Source organism: Neophocaena asiaeorientalis, unplaced genomic scaffold (assembly GCF_003031525.2).
Source record: "Neophocaena asiaeorientalis asiaeorientalis breed wild unplaced genomic scaffold, Neophocaena_asiaeorientalis_V1.1 scaffold85, whole genome shotgun sequence".
NCBI classification, from domain to species: Eukaryota; Metazoa; Chordata; class Mammalia; order Artiodactyla; family Phocoenidae; genus Neophocaena; species Neophocaena asiaeorientalis.
In genome coordinates, this window is record NW_020174301.1 from 3,044,491 (window position 1) to 3,062,351 (window position 17,861).

Here is a 17,861-nt window from a genome sequence, read left to right on the forward strand (position 1 = left end):
CACAAATTTTCACAACACATAAAGCACTGTCATACATTCCCTCTCGTGTAATCCTCCCCTCAAGCCTAGGGATGAGAGAGGTATTATTTTTATTGCCATTTTAAAGATAAGATCATAAAGAATAAGAAAGTTTGGGTAACTGGCCAAAAGTCACCCAGCCAAGAACTGAGCCAGAATTAAGTTCTACGTTCTTTGTACTGCAGCTCTTCACACACAAAACGGGCTTTATTCTTCTCTTACATACTCAGACTTGGCTTCCAGGAAGCGTAGTCCAAGGGAAAAAAAAAGAAGAAGAAGAAAGAAAGAAAAAGAGATTTGACATTATTTATGGAGAAAGTGGTAATTAGGCCAACAAATAGTTGTTACTGTCTGCATTTTAAAAATTTGTACTTAAGGCTCAGAAAGATTAAATATCTTATAAGGCACAGAGTTAGTGAGCCAGGCATTGCTGATTTAAAGGCAGCTAGGTGATCCGCAAACACAGGCTAGATCACCTTGCTTTCTTCCTAACATCTAACCAAGAGCAGTAACATGGCTGTTCAGATGGAAGGAACGGTAGCTTTGGAGGGGGCACTGCAGATGAGGTGGGCCTGGGTGAAGAAGATGCCATCCACAACATGGGGTGTGGAAGGGGATAAGGGAACATGCGAGTCTGAAGATGCAGAGACAGCTATGAAGACAAGAGCAGGAGGAAAGAAACAGAGAACGTGGGGCGAGTCCAGCTGAAAGGCTGGCCAAGTCCCCAGGCTGTCCCATGACCAGGAATGTTTCATCGAAACCCTTACGGCCACTTGACAAACAATATGAACAGATGTTCTGAGTGGAATGGTGTGGGAAAGATATCAACCAGAGACAGAGCTAGAGAATCCATCCAGCTTCTTATCACCTGTCCAGGCCCAACCAAAGAGCACAGTCCTGTACCACGGGAGAGGGATCCTCCCAGAAACAGGAGGCCAAAGGTCTCCATGGGGGGAGATGAGGCCAAGCAGGCCAGGTGAGCACAGGAGATGAGCACAGACACAGCTCACCTCCCAGGTGGAGATTCCAGGGCAAAATACTTCTTACCTGGGAGTAGGGATCACAGCGTGAACAGCAGGAGTGTGGGCATGCCGGAGATCTGGAACCAGCCAGGTGTCTCATGGCTCTGGGTCTTGATTCATTGCGCCAAGGCCATGCCAACTTTATTGGGTTTCCTTGGGCCCGTTACTTGTAGAATTCAGTACACAGCAGGCAAAACACTGTCAGAAAAATTCAGTTCGAAAATCTCTCTAAGGTTAGGAAGCAGACCCAAGCTAGTCCCAGGCTCCTCAAAACTCTGAGCCATCTATAAGATCCACTTCTGGAAAATGAAAGGCTCTCTTTAGATCTCCTCCTGCATCGGAGCACCAGGGATTATTGGGCACCAGGATACAGAACGAGGCAAGCACTTATCAGTACGTTCATCTTCGTGGAAAAAAACACAATATTTTTTGGCACCTACCAGATAGGTGACCAGGTCCCAGACAGATGCCTTCCCTGTCACATTTTCTCTTCACAAAAACCTGTAGGGTAGGAATACTTATACCCATTTCACGGGATGAAAGAGTAGAACTCAGAGAGGTCAACCAGCTCGCTTGAGGTCACACAGTTAATATGTGGCAGAGCAGGAACTTGAGGCTAAGATCATCTGACTCCAAAGCCCATGACCTTTCTGTTATTTCACGTTACCACTTTCTTCTTAGATTCATTTTTTCTGTTTCTGATAAGCTGACACTTATTCCCATTCTTCCTTCAGTGACTTTTCTAGCACTCCCAAAATCATTTGTGTGCATGTGTGCATATATAATATGTATGCATATGCTCCTACATATCTGTGAGAATACATATCTGTTTACATATATTCACATGTAAGCCTCCTTGCTTTTAGGTACGTGCGTTCTGTTGCCTTCAGAGAAGGGTACAAGTGCCGTTTCTTTTAACTTCCTTGAGGCTGTCCGTCCTGAGATGGTTGATGGCACGATTGTGTGTCAGCTACTGAGCAGAGAATTTGGCTCCTGTGACCAGGGTTATTTCCCTACTGCAGGCATCTTCTGAGGACCTGGTCCTGGAATGGGGCTTTCCTAAGTGTCCCTGAACGGGACGCTCAGGCTTAAGATTCTCAAAAATAGAATTTTCAACAAGTAAGAGGAGATCAGAGAATTATGGCCCAAACCTAGAACCAGCAAAAGGCAAACGCTGGTGCACTTTGGAATGGTTCTACCTGCTTTCCAAAATCCTCTCCTATTTATTTTCATCGTGACAAACCTTTCAGAGCCAGCAATCGTCAACTGGATTTCACATAAAGGGATTAAAACTCCAGCAATCTTGCTTGGATATGACTCTCCTGATTTCTGTACCACCATTAGCTGTGTGGTCTTGGGCAGGTCCCTTAAGCACTCCACCCTTCTACTCATCTTTATTTGTTTATTTATTTTTGGCCTGCATGGCACGGCTTGCGAAAGCTTAGTTTCCCAACCAGGGATCGAACCTGGGCCCGCAGCAGTGCAAGTGCAGAGTCCTTACCACTGGACCACCAGAGAATTCCCCTATCTTCTCGTCGTTAAAACGGAAGTGCTCCGTAGGGTTGCTCTAAGCATCGGCTGTGTTAAGATATGTAAACTCTTAGAACAGAGCGCGGCACATGCCGAGCTCACAATAAATGTCGGCAATGTACCCTCTCAGTCCTGGTGTCCACTGGAGGTGCCCGACAGCTCTGCGGCCCACAGAGCTTCAAGCCCTGGCTTCCCGCTTCTCAAGACAATCCATCTAGTAGTAGTCGGTCCAGGCTTTTTGTTCACACAAGCGAGTGTGCTCTATGATCTTAGCCTCTTCTCATTTCAACAGTTGATCGTTGAATATTCAAGGCAATCCTGCCTTGAATATTAACTTTCAATGCCTCCTCAGTTTGTCTGTGTACTGGGATTAGGTCCCTGAAACCACAGACTCTGGAGCCAGAGGGCCTGTCTTCAAATCGCAGCTCTGCCACTTACAGGCTATGTGACCATGGTCACATCACTCTACCGTTTTGTGCCTTAGCTTTCTCATCTGTAAAATGGGGATAATAATGGTGCTCACAGGGTCATTGTGAGGATCAAATGAGTTAACTTACGTAAAGTTCTAAAAACAGCTCCTGGATGGGACTTCCCTGGTGGTCCAGTGAGTAAGACTCAATGCTCCCAATGCAGGAGGCCTGGGTTCCATCCCTGGTCTGGGAACTAGATCCCGCGTGCATGCTGCAACTAAGGAGCCTGCATGCCACAACTAAGATCCCGAGTGCTGCAACTAAGACCCAATAAAACCAAAAAAAAAAACCACCCAAAAGTAAAAGCCAGCTCCTGGTGTATTGAAGTCTGTATTACTATTAGCATCATGACTCATTTTTACTACAGATTTTAAAAAATTTTAATTACGGTTAAATACATATAGCATAACATTTACCATTATTACTATTTAAATAAAATTTTATTGAAATATAGTTGATGCACAATATCACATAAGTTATAGGTGTACCATATATAATTCACAATTTATAGTTACTATAAAATAGTGGCTACATTCCCTGCATTGTACAATATATCCTTAGAGCTTATTTTACACATAATAGTTTGTACCTCTTAATCTCCTACCCTTATATTGCCCCTCCCCCTTTCCCTTCATCATCATCATTTTTTTGTTTACTTGTTTTTTGGGAGGGGTTTTTTGTTTGTTTTTTACATCTTTGTTGGAGTATAATTGCTTTACAATATTGTGTTAGTTGCTGCTGTATAACAAAGTGAATCAGCTATATGTATACATACATCCCCATATCCCCTCCCTCTTGCATCTCCCTCCCAACCCCCCATCCCACCCCTCTAGGTGGTCACAAAGCACAGAGCTGATCTTCCTGTGCTATGCAGATGCTTCCCACTAGCTATCTATTTTACATTTGGTAGTGTATATATGTCCATGCTACTCTTTCTCTTTGTCCCAGCCTCCCCTTCCCCCCACTGTGTCCTCAAGTCCGTTCTCTACATCTGCGTCTTTATTCCTACCCTGCCACTCGGTTCATCAGTACTATTTTTCTAGATTCCATATATATGTGTTAGCATCTGGTATTTGTTTTTCTCTTTCTGACTTACTTCACTCTGTGTGACAGACATCCACCTCACTACAAATAACTCAATTTCATTCCTTTTTATGGCTGAGTAATATTCCATTGTATGCATGTGCCACATCTTCTTTATCCATTCATCTGTCAACGGACATTTAGGTTGCTTCCACGTCCTGGCTATTGTAAATAGAGCAGCAATGAACATGTCTCTTTTTGAATTATGGTTTTCTCAGGGTATATGCCCAGTAGTGGGATTGCTGGGTCCTATGGTAGTTCTATTTGTAGTTTTTTAAAGAACCTCCATAGTGGCTGTACCAATTCACATTCCCACCAGCAGTGCAGGAGGGCTCCCTCTTCTCCACGCCCTCTCCAGCATTTATCATCATCATCAGTTTTAGTGCACAGTTCAGTGGCATTAAGTACATTCACATTATTGTGCAAACATCACCACCATCATCCACAGAACATTTTCCATCTTGCAAAGTTCAAACTCTGTACCCATTAAACAACAGCTCCTCGTTTCCCCGCCTCCCAAGCCCTAGAAACCATTGTGCTACTTTCTGTCTCTGTGAGTTTGACTACTCTAGGTACCTCACGTAAGTGGAATTATATACAGTATTTGTTCTTTTGTAACTGGCTTATTTCCCTTAGCATTAATGTCTTCAAGGTGCCTTCATGTTGTAGCCTGAGTCAGAATTTCCTTCCTTTTTAAGGCTGTACAATATTGTATGTATATACCACATTGTGTTTATACATTCATCCGTCCATGGACACTTGGATTGCTTCCATCTTTTGGCTGTTGTGAATAATGTTGCTATGAACATGGGTGTACAATATCTCACTGAGTCCCTGATTTCAGTTCTTTTGGGTATATATGCAGAAGTGGAATTGCTGGATCATGTCATAATTCTATGTTTAGTTTTTTGAGGAACTGCCATACTGTTTTCCGTACCATTTTACATTCCCACTAACAGCGTTCAAGGGTTCCAGTTTCTCTACATTCTCCCAAACACTTGTTATCTTCTGGGATTTTTTTGTTTGTCTGTTTTGTTTTGGTTTTTTTCATAGTAGCCATCCTGATGGGTAAGAGACGGTATCTCATTGTGGTTTTGATTTGCATTGTCCTAATGATTAGCGATGCTGGGCATCCGTCCATGTGCTTATTGGCCATTTGTACATCTTCTTGGGAGAAATGTCTATTCAAGCCCTTTGCCCATTTTAAAATCAGGTTGTTTGGTTTTTTGTTGTTGAGTTTTCATCACGATTCCTAAGCACTGACCCCTGTAATTTATATTATTTGGAGCTTGGTATCACTCAGAAAATAAAAATTGCTCATTTTCCAAATGACTTACAAGGAAAAAACCAACTGAAAATTGCTGACAGAAAATAAAAGGAAAGGCCAAGCTATTGAATTCAGTGCCTTTTCTTCTTTGCACTTGTACAAACCCTGAGACACAAGGGGATTAGCATGAAATAGTGTTTGCTACCAGAATAAAAACACTTCCTGCTGCTGAATAATCATCCAGGGAATTTTATATGAATGGCCAGTACTCTGAGGGAATTAATACAGATCTTGAGACATAAAGACCATTAGTAATAATATGAACTGATAAGACTGACAAAATTCAACTCAAAAGGTCAGTAATTGGAAATTATAAAAGCTACCACACCACCAAGTCAAAAGTGTATAAAAAAAGATGCAAGACCTGTGTGTGTGCAAGACAGATTTTATATGTTTGTGTGATGTTATGTGTAGATTGTGTAAGAAAGAAAGAATATATGTGTTAAGTGTTAAAAAAATTAAGGTAATGTAATTTAATTCTATTCAAAAGAAGAATAATTGGGCAATTCAAGAATTGGGATTCTGTTTGGTCCTTTGTTACCGAGACTAATTATTTAGGTAAGCATTTCTCCCTTGATATAGATCCTGAACATATGAAAATGTCCCTGCATTTCATGGCAGAAAACCAAATTCACTAAATATCATTTCCCGTGCAAAGTGGCCTGTGAAAGCAGAACTAACACACACAACTAATATGTTTCTTAGTTTTTCTAATTAGACTGGAAAGACTGGGGTCAGAAATCACGCTTTGGGGTTCTTTTATTTTCCTCCACATTGCCTAGCAAAGATCATACACATTATAATATGAACATGACTGTGGTTAGCTACTAGACTAAGCACTCTATATAAAACTCTAACAGCTCTGCAGGATAGATATCATTATGCCCATTTGACAGATAAGAAAATTGAGGTTCAGGAAATTTAAATGCATGATACTAGTATTGTGGATATGTTTTAAAAGAAGAACAGCATCCTTATTCTTCAGAGACATATACTAAAATATTCACCAGTGAAATTATATGATGTTGGGGATTTGCTCCAAAATAATACAGGATGGTGGAGCTAGATGAGGCTAAAGGTGAAACAATATTTGCCGTGAGCCGATAATTGTTGAAGCTGGTTGATGTGTGTGTTCATGGTCTATTATATGATTTGTTATTCTATTTCTTCATGTTTTTTCTATTTTTTTTTATGATGAATGGAAAGAAAAGACTTCCTACTACCACATCGTGCTTTACAGAGCTTAACAGATATATGGTAATGAAGTGAATGGCTTTGCCATTGCTGTGCCTCACCATGGATATAAGCAGGACTTCCGTTGTTAGGAGCCCCACACAAAGTCACACATACTTCTACAGGTTTGTTTTTTGAAATGACTCATCAGACTACAAGGCCCTTCAATACTGTAAGCTTGTTAATGACCCACATGCTTACTGTTCCTGACATGGCGCCTCATGGTTGGTAGGTACTTGGTGAATGTCAAATGGATGGAGGCATCACGTGGGCATGGGGAAGGCTGAAATGATGCAGAACACCTGGCACACATGCCTGTCATATTGCCTAATGGGAACATCCCAAGCTTTCTTCCAGGGATCCCTCTTTGAACCACCAGCACACATCGCTCCCCACAATTTCAAACTGCTCCATCACTCACCTGTTATTATTACCTTTGCTATTATTTAACACACATTCCCTCACTCAGGTGTGCATGTTTGGTCTTCCCAGCTGGACCATGAGCTCCCTGAGGGATGGGAACAATGTTCCTCAGATCTCTGTAGCCTCCAGGCCAAGCATGGAACCTGACACAGGGTGTGCAGGCAAACATTGCACGTTGTGGCAGCCACAGAGGTGCACAGCTCAGCTTCACCTTCAAGAGAACCTGCTGCAGGAGCATGGTTGACTGACAGCCTCTAGGTGCGCCCCTTTGGACCACCGCACATTCCCACCAAGGCCACACTTCCCCCAGGCTGCTGCTGGCTAGTGGTTGGGCACAACAAGGGCCCTAGAGCCAGTCCTTTCCTGCCCCCCGGGGCATTCCTCCATCAGTCCAGCAGAGACGTTCCAGAGCTGCACTGTGGTCTGAGGCTCTTCCTACCCAATGCTCCCTTCCCTCTCTCCTTTCACAGGATTCAGACCTGCATCCTGGTCCAAGGCCTGCCTATACTTCTGCTCACTCTCCCTTTATCCTTCGGAAGCATCACCCCCGATAAATCTCGTCCACATCTATTCCTTTAGCACCTGTTTCTCCGAGGACCCCAACAATTAAAGTGCCTGAGCTCCACCAACGCCTAGGGACTTCCATACTTCCTTACACATGAAAAAGATGCTACTGACCTCCCAGTTTACATTGGAAGCAATGTAAAGAAATTAAATAAATTCTGCCCCACACTAAGCTGTTCTCTTCTATTCTGAAGCCACAAGCTACAGTAGAGTCAATCAGGGCCCCCATTCAGTTACATATGACAATTGTGACCTTGAGCAAGGCGCTTTCCTTCATGGTGCCTCATTTTCTTTATTCTTTAAATGGGGCTAATAAAAACTTCCTTATGTTGAAATAAATTTCTAGGCCCAAGATGGAGACACTCCTGTCTGGGGTGTCATGGTCAGCAAACTGAATCTTAGATAATGTTCATTTCCCTGTAAATGCTCTGCTTGTATAACCACTCACCCAATCCCCAAGCACCAAGCCACCTCTGAGCTCTATACTTATTTCTTTTTCCCTTATTAAGGAAGGTCATCAATGGGCAGAGGATGGGAGGGGAAGGAAAAGGGATTTGCAGAGCACAGGAATTAGAACCCAGAGGCTGAAGGGGAGTGGGGAACCGTTTCCCACTGGAAATATAAAAGGAAGCTTGGAAGATATGTGGAAAAGGATTACCAGGCCATAAAAAAGCCAGGTTGCACCCTGAACCCATATGACCTTGGGCACGCCACTCTCCCTCCCTTGAGCGTTTCCATAAAAGGCAGTTGGTAGCCTAAATGACCTCCAAATCCCTTTATGTGCAGACATCCATGATCCTTTCTAACCCAGCCAGCATCTTCCTCCTTTACTTCTTGTGGACCCTCTCCTGATGCCTCTATAAGAAAATGACTTAGGGTGTTTCCGTAAATGTGGTCTCTGCATAAAGGAGAGTCCGTTAAACATGCACTTTTACTTCTTAAGGACAATTAGTTTGGGGGATGAAGGAGCACGACAGAATTTGTTTCTCTGTTCTGTGCTTTCCGACTAAGCCCTGAGGCCTCTCTCCTGCTTCACCCTCCCCTGGCACCTCGCCTTCCTGGATCCCAGCCATTGGCTGTCCTTGTTCTCTTGCTCAATTGATTCACCTAATGGGCTGTGAGGCCAAAGCCCCTTCGGCTCCTACAGTTACCAACTGGCCTTGGCTTTTAGCTCTCTGACCTCCCACCAGGGAGAAGCCAACAAGACTAACCTCTCAAGTGATATCTTCCTTGTTGTGCTGGTCCCCATGGCTAAAGAAGATGGATTGAGCCAGGCAAACAAGACACGAACTGAAGATACTCACTGAACAGTTGGCTCTCATCCTGCTGCTGCAAGCGGACAGGCAGAGGTCAAGGTTCCCACCCCCACCCCCAACCATTGCCCAATGACACACCAAGGACAGCTACATGGTGACTTTTGGAAGCACAAACAGTTCAGATCAATTTGTTCTGAAGACTTATTGGGCAACCACACTACCCTCTTCCCTCTTTGTCTGCCTTGCCGTGGGGCTCCCTGCTGACCCCACCGCCTGCTCAGACAGGCAAGAACACCAGACCCTCAATTACAAGAGACCATATGACCGAGCATAGCTCAACGAATTGACCACCTCCCATTTGTTATCAGGAGAAGACTTGAGCAGTACCATAGCTGCCTCACTAATCATTTCCAGGTCTTTTCAAACAGAACCTTTCGTTCAAAAGGTTAATCTTACCACTGGACTGAGATATATTGCTGGTAATAATTAAATGATGGATGATGGGCGGCTGGAAATATTCCTTAAACAAAAGAGTACAGTAGGGTCATTTTGACCACTCTGCTTAGCATTTTAAAAAACAAACATCGTTTTGTGTTCCTGCATTCTGTAAAGATGTCTAAATCAATAGTCTCAGCAATTCTTACACATTCTGTAACCAAGAAATCAGAGAATTAAAATCAGACAATCAAACCACTCATTTATTGAGTACCTCCCTTTCACAAAGCACTGTGCTATGGGTTGGTACACAGAAATATACAGCTCAGCTCTTGACTTGGGATGGTAAGTTGGTCACTGAAGGGGGTTTGAAGACAGAAAAATTACAAAGCTACATAAAAATAATTGAGTGAAGATAGCCAGATGTTATGAACTCCCACTGAAATGAACAGTTGACGTAGGTACCTTCCTGGATTAAGCATATTATTGTGACCGTGGCCCCACCAAGTTCGAATATGAGAGTTGGTCATTTTGCATGGAGAGATAAAGGGCAGACTTGTATAATGCTGGATTTTATACACATCTCAAATCAGTTAGGAGAGCAATCACAGATAGTAACAGTAAAACTCACAAATAGTGGTTTAAACAAGAATGGAGCATATTTTTCTCACTCCAGTTCAGAGCTAGAGAAGTTATCATGAAAACCATCAACAGTTTCTACTATTTTCCTGCTATACTGTCCTTTGCTTGTGGATTTTGTCCTCGTATTTTCAAAATGGCTGCTGCATTCTAGGCATCACGTCCACATTCCAAGAAGGAAAAAGAAATGGTAGTGTAAAAAAAAAGAAAAAAGAAAAAAAGAAATGATAGTGTAAATGGCAAAAAGTCTTCTCTTTTTAAGTTATTGTCTTTTTATTTGGGAAGAGAAGGCTTTCTCAGGTAACTGCCTTTGTCCTATTGATCAGAATAAATAACGTGACCACCCTCAGCAACAAGGGAAGCTGAGTATTTTTCACTTTTTAGGCTCCATAGTAGAGAAAAGCAAGGGAGAAGGTGATTTAAATAAGTTTCACTGGAGCTACTGCCACATTCCTTCACATAATAATCATGTTGTATATGAAATGTACTTGATTTTAAATGGTCATATTATGAGAGACTATTTCTCTGGCCTCACTGAACATACCACGTGGCTCAATTTTAATCCTTTTAAGAATAGCTTTTAGATATAATTATATTTTATATACATTAGGAATATGCTTTTAAAGAATAGTTAGGTACATATTGTATAGTGATTACCTCTGAATTGTGAAATTACAGATTTTTCAAATGTCTCTGTGCTATCTGGGTTTTTTTGTTCATTTCATTTTATTTTTTTAGTTCTCTATGGCAAAAGTGTATTATTTTGTAATAAGAAAGCAAAAACAATTTCTCTTCAGTAAGAATGTTCATGATGGTTTATGACATACTGTCAAATGAGAAAGCAGGATATATGACATGTTCCCAAATTTCATAAGCATATTGAGAGAAGCAAAAGCCTGGAGGTTTGCCTCTGACTGCTGGGAATATAGATTGTTTTAATTTCCTTAAAATTCTGCTTTTTGGTATTTTCCAAACTTATCACAGTAAAAAATATTAGAAACAAACAGCTATCTCAGGTTAAGAAGTTCTCTGCCTGGTCCTGGAGGAAAGACAGCCTTTGAGCATCACTGAACAGGCTTTGAGAATAAACTGCAGGAAAAAAAGCAACGCATTCTCCGGAGGAACAGGCCTGGTTTGTTAAGACCAAAAAGGATACAGGAAAATGCTTCCCTCCCTCCCTGTTTCCTTTCTCCAAAAGCACTTTCAGCTGGGAAATATTAAACTCCCTTAACATCTTCAGGGGATTCTCAAGTCCTAGGCTCAGAGCCCGTCAGAGGGGTATTTGTTCCTTTCTGGTGCATCAGCTGTGAAACGTGGCTTATTGTTTTTCAGCAAATATGGCCACCGGAAGGGACACTTTCCCAGCCTCCTTTCTTTCCAGGAGTGGGAGAAGCTGGGGAGCAGAACAGTGGCTGAAGGCTCCTTTGCCTTTCAGGTGGCCCAGTGCACATTCAAATCCAGCAACCATTTCCTTCTCTCTCTCTCTCTCTCCTTCTGTCTCTTTCTCTTTTCTTTCTGTCCACTGCTTTCTCCCAGAAGGCAAGAGGCCATCTACAATTCTCCTGAATGTGCAGAGCCAGATGCTGTAATTCCAAAGGCCTGGGAAATTAGCAGTCTGGTAAAAGATGCCCCCCTACTGGATCAGTCTCAATGACAGACAGCCCATTCCTCAGGCGTTCGCTCATTCGTTCATTCATTCATTCACTCACTCATCCAACCATTCAGCCACAGTGACTTGTCTGGGGATACAGTGAGAACAAGACGGACAAAATGTGGGAGTTTATATCTGGAGGGCATGGGGGTGGGGGAGCCAGACAATAAGAAAAAAGGAAACACAGCAAAAGAAGACACATGGTCTAAAAAACGTAAAGCAGGGTAACTTTCTAGAGAGTCATAAAGGAGCAGGACAGTCAGGAAAGGGTCTTCCAGGAGGTGACATCTGAAATGAACTTGAACAGTGGGAAGTGGGGGAACCATGAGAAGCTCAAGCATGACACAGACAGGCTATAGCAGGAGATGAGATCAGAGCACTGAGAGCTCGGGGTCTTAGGGCCTGTGGGGAAGAGGACACATGACCATCGACAGGGTACTGGGGAGCCAGAGGCAAGGGCTGCAAGCAGCCATCCAGCTGTCAGCAACTATTTTCCAGCCCTGCTGGATGGGGAACAGAGAAGACTCCATTAGAAGTTTCTTATTTCCTAGGAGCATCCAGCCTCAGGAGACAGAAATGATGCCTAACGCAATTATGGAAGAATTCAGGGCTAGCTCTGTGGCTTTGATTCTACACAAAGGCATTTGGAGAAGGTGAGATCAGTGTCAGCTGAAGCAGTCAGAGGATTTCATGGGGGGGGGAGGGAGCTAGACATAGGCAAGGGTAAGGGTCATATCAGGTGGTGAAGTCTTAACTACACACACACACCCCTCCTTCCATTGCAAATGCCTTCAACCATTCACAGCTCTCTTTCTCACTCACTTTGGTCTCCAAAATCTTCTCAGACTAGCATTCCAGGCAGATGCCTCCAGTTAATCTGTTAGCACAGGAGGAGAAATCTCAGCCCAAGCCAGAGAGAGTAGATCGGGGAAACTGCGGGGAGAAAGTACCTCCCAAATGGAGAGGCCCAAGGATCAAGTGGGAGTTCCCCGAGTGAAGATGGGAAAGATGCTGGTTCCAAACAGAAGCACAGCACGTGTGAGGGATAGATGTGGGAAAGGGGGCAAGTGATTCCACGTGGCCAGGGTTATAAAGTGCAGTGGGCAGAAGGGCTGCAGAGATGAACACAGAAGGCGGTGAGAGTTATAGGAAGAACTGGGACTTTATAGGAGAGCGGTGGAGAGGCTTTGAAGAGCTTAAGCAGCTGGAGTGGTAGAGGGGGGCGGTGACCCTAGTCTAGCTCCAACCATCACTCTAGCTGCTCTGCAAACCAGGGAGGACACAGGATAGGGGGCTATTGCAGGAGGGCGTCGGGTGGGGTGGAGAGTTGGGTCAGGGTGGTATCCAGGGGAATGGAGACAAGTGGGTGGCTTGGAAGCAATTTAGGACAGGGAATTGCTCCGAACTGGTGATTAGATGTGTGTAGAGAAGAAGGTCAAGGATGGAGTCTGGCTTCCTCACACGAGTCCTCCGATCCTGCCACCCACAAGGGAGAAATGGAAACTGACAAATCCAACTGAGCTGGGCATTCAGATGTAAAACACCGACAGGAAGCCATCGGTGCCTGAAGCTTTGCAGAAGATGTTCACATCTCTACTGAGAACTGGACACACCAGATATTCAGCTGTTTCTCACTTCCGCTTTAGGTCTCAGGCAAATTGTACACAAAGGCTTTTACATCTCAGGCATCTCCTTGTAAAGGCACTGAGCAGTAGCCTAGCCTTTGAAAACCACTTGATATTGTAATTTGCCAGTGGATGATCTTTGCAGAGGATCAGCCTAAGGCTCAGAGAGGCTGGGAATGTCATTCAAGGTCACACAGCAAGCTGGAGGTGAGTAGAGAGAACAAACCAGTCCCAATTTATTAGACCACTTGCTGCTCAGGCCCCAAACAAACCCAACATCTTCAGTTATGCTGTTGCCTGCCTTAGCACATTTAAGCAGCCGTGTCAAGTGTAGAAGAAAAGGACAAAGCCCTCGTCCTCTATGTGTTGTGTCAACACCTCTACTGGACCCCCTTGCACGTTGTAAACAACCCTCAGGGTTTGCCCTGTAGAGATAGATGGGTGGGCAGGGATCTACAACATCTATGCATATACCGATTCCTTCAGATTCTACTTCTCCCTTCCTTGATGAGCTTTTAAAACCTAAAAGAAGGTGGAGTGGAGTGTGTTCAGATTCCGAAACATGACATTTGAACGGTACCTCACTCCCAGGATGGAGCTGTGAGCTGAGGTAACACCTCTGAATCTCAGCTTTCGTAGTGGCTCCTCTCAGCAAGCGTCTGAGCGCCTACCGCGGACGGGACTGCCATGTGCTGCACGCTTGTTACCATCGCACTGACGTTCGGGCAGGCCTCTGCACTTTATGCAGACAGGAAAAAAAAAAAAAGGTTTTTTAAAGTTTGCCTTTTCCGGAACTCTAGGCGGTTTGTGGCTGCCCTCCTCATGTGGGGCATGCAAATTCAAAGGATCTGATGAGACATCTAAAGACCTGGGGGTGGGAAGATGCAGGGGAGGAGGAAACTGGTTTCTCAGAGGCTGGGAAATCCCCACTGGGGTTGGGCCCAGAAAGCAGACAGTGAATATGACAAGCCAGACAATATAGACTTTCCCCATTCCCCACATCATTCATTCATTCATTCATTCACTGATTCAACAAATATTTTCACAACATCTTTTTTTTTTTGCGGTACGCGGGCCTCTCACTGCTGTGGCCTCTCCCATCGCGGAGCACAGGCTCCGGATGCGCAGGCTCAGCGGGCATGGCTCACGGGCCCAGCCACTCCGTGGCATGTGGGATCTTCGCGGACCGGGGCACGAACCCGTGTCCCCTGCATCGGCAGGAGGACTCTCAACCACTGCGCCACCAGGGAAGCCCCACAACATCTTGCAAACGCAGTTTCCCCGATCTACTCTCTCTGGGTGCTGGGGCTACACTAGCAAACTCAACTGATCAAAATCTGTTCTCCTGTAGCTGACATTATGGTGGGGAAGACACATGATGAAGAAGGATGGCAGATGTTAGGTAGTGGTACAAGCTGGGGGCAAACCTAGGTCAAGGGTGGGTGGTATGTGAGGGGGAAGAGGAGTGGTGTTGAGGCAGGCCAGGAAGTCTTCCAGCAAGAAGTGAGTTTTCATCAAAAACTAAGGGAAATGAGGGAGCTAGCCCTGCTGGTGTCTAGGAGAAGAGCATTCCAGGCAGAGAAACAGAAAACACAAAGATTCTGGAATGGGAACATGCTTGGAGCATTAGAGAAATGCTGAGTCGACCGTGAAGGCTGAAGTAGAGTGAGTGGGGGTGAGGATAGGAGTAGGCAGGGTGGTGATCATCCGAAGTACAAAACTGCTTCGTTTTTATGTTGAGGTCAGAACAGCCTCACCACATAGGGACAAGAGGGCCAGTAGACTTTGGGGGGACCTAGGCATTATACTGTTCACCCCCATAACACTACCAGTAAGGAAAGTGAGGCTGAGGAGAGGGAAAGGAATTGTCCAAGATCATACAGCTAGGTTGATAAGAACCTGAATTTGAATTGTGGCTATTGGATCAAGCCTCTGCTCTTCCCACTACAGCTAGCTAAAAAAGCGGGCAGTCGGGGGATGAGAATGAGAGTCAAGTACTGGGAACAATCCAATTGTCCTCTGTCAGTCTGCAACACCTGGGTAGGTTGCAGGACTCCAGAGAAGGAGCCACCAGCTGTGTGTCCAGGCAGAGAGGATCTCAGACAGCCTCACAGCTATCCCTCAGCCTTGCCTGGCAGCGACCCCTGCACACTGGGAGGCAGGGAAGTTTCAAGGAGAATCCCTGCTGGAAAAGGAGGTAAGCTAGCTGCCTCCTGCCTGATGGACTCCTATACCTGCAATCTTGGGGAATGAGGCTGTCTCAGAAGATGCCAGTGTGGGTAGGGGATGATCCTGGAGACAGATGTATTCTCAGGCGAGGAGACCCCAAATTGCACACGATGGTTCTCAAAATAGGAATTTAACTTAGTTATAGAGAAATAAAGAAACGTATACCTCTTTCACAGCTTAGTTTTTGGACTAAGTTTCATTCCTACTGTGAGATCTCTCACCGATTACTCATTCATATATCTCATATATATTTATCCACCAGTTTTTGCGGCAGGCACTGTTCTAGGTGCTAGGAGTACTACAGTGAAGAAAAGAGACAATCAAAAAGTAATAGAGAGTAGCTGGAGCCGCCGGGGCCCCAGAGGAACCAAATCGGCAGCGGGCGGCGGACGCTTTCTAGGGGTTAAGATGGAGCTTGTACTCGAGGCTGCCGATTATTATTTTTTTACACCGTACATATATCCAGCCACATGGCCAGAGGACAGCATCTTCCGACAAGCTGTCAGTCTCCTGATTATAACAAATCTCGGTGCTTATATCCTTTGTTTCTTTTTTTTTTTTTTAAAGGAACTCCTTCCTTCCTTCCTTTCTTCCTCCCTCCCTCCCTCCCTCCCTCCCTTCCTTCCTTCCTGTGTTGGGTCTTCGTTTCTGTGTGAGGGCTTTCTCTAGTTGCAGCGAGTGGGGGCCACTCTTCATCGCGGTGTACGGGCCTCTCACTATCGCGGCCTCTCTTGGTGCGGAGCACAGGCTCCAGACGCGCAGGCTCAGTAGTTGTGACTCACGGGCCTAGTCGCTCCGCAGCATGTGGGATCTTCCCAGACCAGGGCTCGAACCCATGTCCCCTGAATTGGCAGGCAGATTCTCAACCACTGAGCCACCAGGGAAGCCCAACACCCACAATTTTTAAAGAACCAAGTCTGTCAAGAGATTATGCATTCTGTCCAGTCAATGCCACAGATAAGCATCCCCACGGTCTCAGTGCTCCTGCTAGAGGTGAGAGGTTACAGCAAACTACGTGACAGCATAGAGGAGTTTCCATACGGCTGGCTTTGATTCATTGCTCGTGTACTGTCCTTTCTCTTTTTCACTGACATGCCGATCTACTGGATTCACAGAGCCCTTCATCATAGACTTGTATATAAGCGCTTACACAAACCTCATCATATCTGGAAGATCCCAACTCCATTTGCAAGTCATGCTTTTCATCCTCTGGATGGCTTCCTTCAGGGTCTACCTTACCGCATATACCCATTTATCTTCCCATTACACAGGGTAGTTCATTTAGGTTTGTACGTCTTGGTCAATATCTGGACAATTTCTATTCATGATGGTGATTTTCGTGTTCCCCGTATCTTCAGGCCATTTATTAATGGCTCAGCTCATCACACAGACCACCACATGCCCTTTGACTATAACTATGGACAGTATTTCACATTGTGGGATAGAATTGGAGGCTCATTCAAAAATCCCTCCTCCTTTGAAGGGAACAGACCACTTAATCATGTGAAGAAGATGACAGAAGAAAACCGCAACAGCCATGCGTTAAGTGGTTGTAAAAATGAAAAATTATTCAATGGAGAGCTTACAAAGACTGAGATTATTGCCCAATTATTAAATATTTTTAAACAAGGAAAATAATCTACAGCCAGGACGCATAGCAAGTGAACAGTATCGTTTGAAAATCAGTATTGTGGGTACAGGTGAGGAACGACCATAATGGTAGAACAAGGGAACCTGCCGTGAACACCATGACTTTAACCTCGTGCTCAAAATACTGAATGTTGGTCTAAGGGAGAAGTTATGTCTTTCCAGCCAGTAAATCTGTAATTTGTATAGCCTCAACAACAGTTTTTTAAAAGGTAGAGGATCAATTATTGAGGGGACTAGGTTATGTCCTTCTGCCTTAATTCATCCATATTCATTAAGTAAAATTCATTGTGCTTAATGATATCGAGACTAGACACCATAACAAAGAAGTACGAATATGAAGATGGTTCCTTGTTTCAGGAATGATTAAGTACTCGGAATTGGTATGATAACAACTACTTGTACTTTGTTGAAGTGGAAAAATCAGTGTGAAAAAATATCGTGATATAATGTATTAGTAGCTCAGCGACCTGATTAATAGCAGGTGTTACATAAGATTATCGTCTTCCTACACATAGAAGACTTATTCTCTGGAGACATTGTCAACTGTTACATTTTACTGATGGAATTTTAGAAAATATTAATACTACCATGATTTAATCCAGATTTGGGATTATTTAAAGATTTTGATGGTTATTGTTTTCAACCATTATTTAGTAAGTGTAAAATCGTATGACCCTGATTATATTTAGAAAGGGAAATTTGATGC

The 17,861-nt window shown here is 44.2% G+C and overlaps 1 pseudogene; it reads left to right on the forward strand.

The window, feature by feature from the left end:
* Positions 1–15,913: 15,913 nt before the first annotated feature.
* LOC112406901 (lathosterol oxidase pseudogene) lies at positions 15,914–17,143 on the forward strand (annotated as a pseudogene).
* Positions 17,144–17,861: the final 718 nt, after the last annotated feature.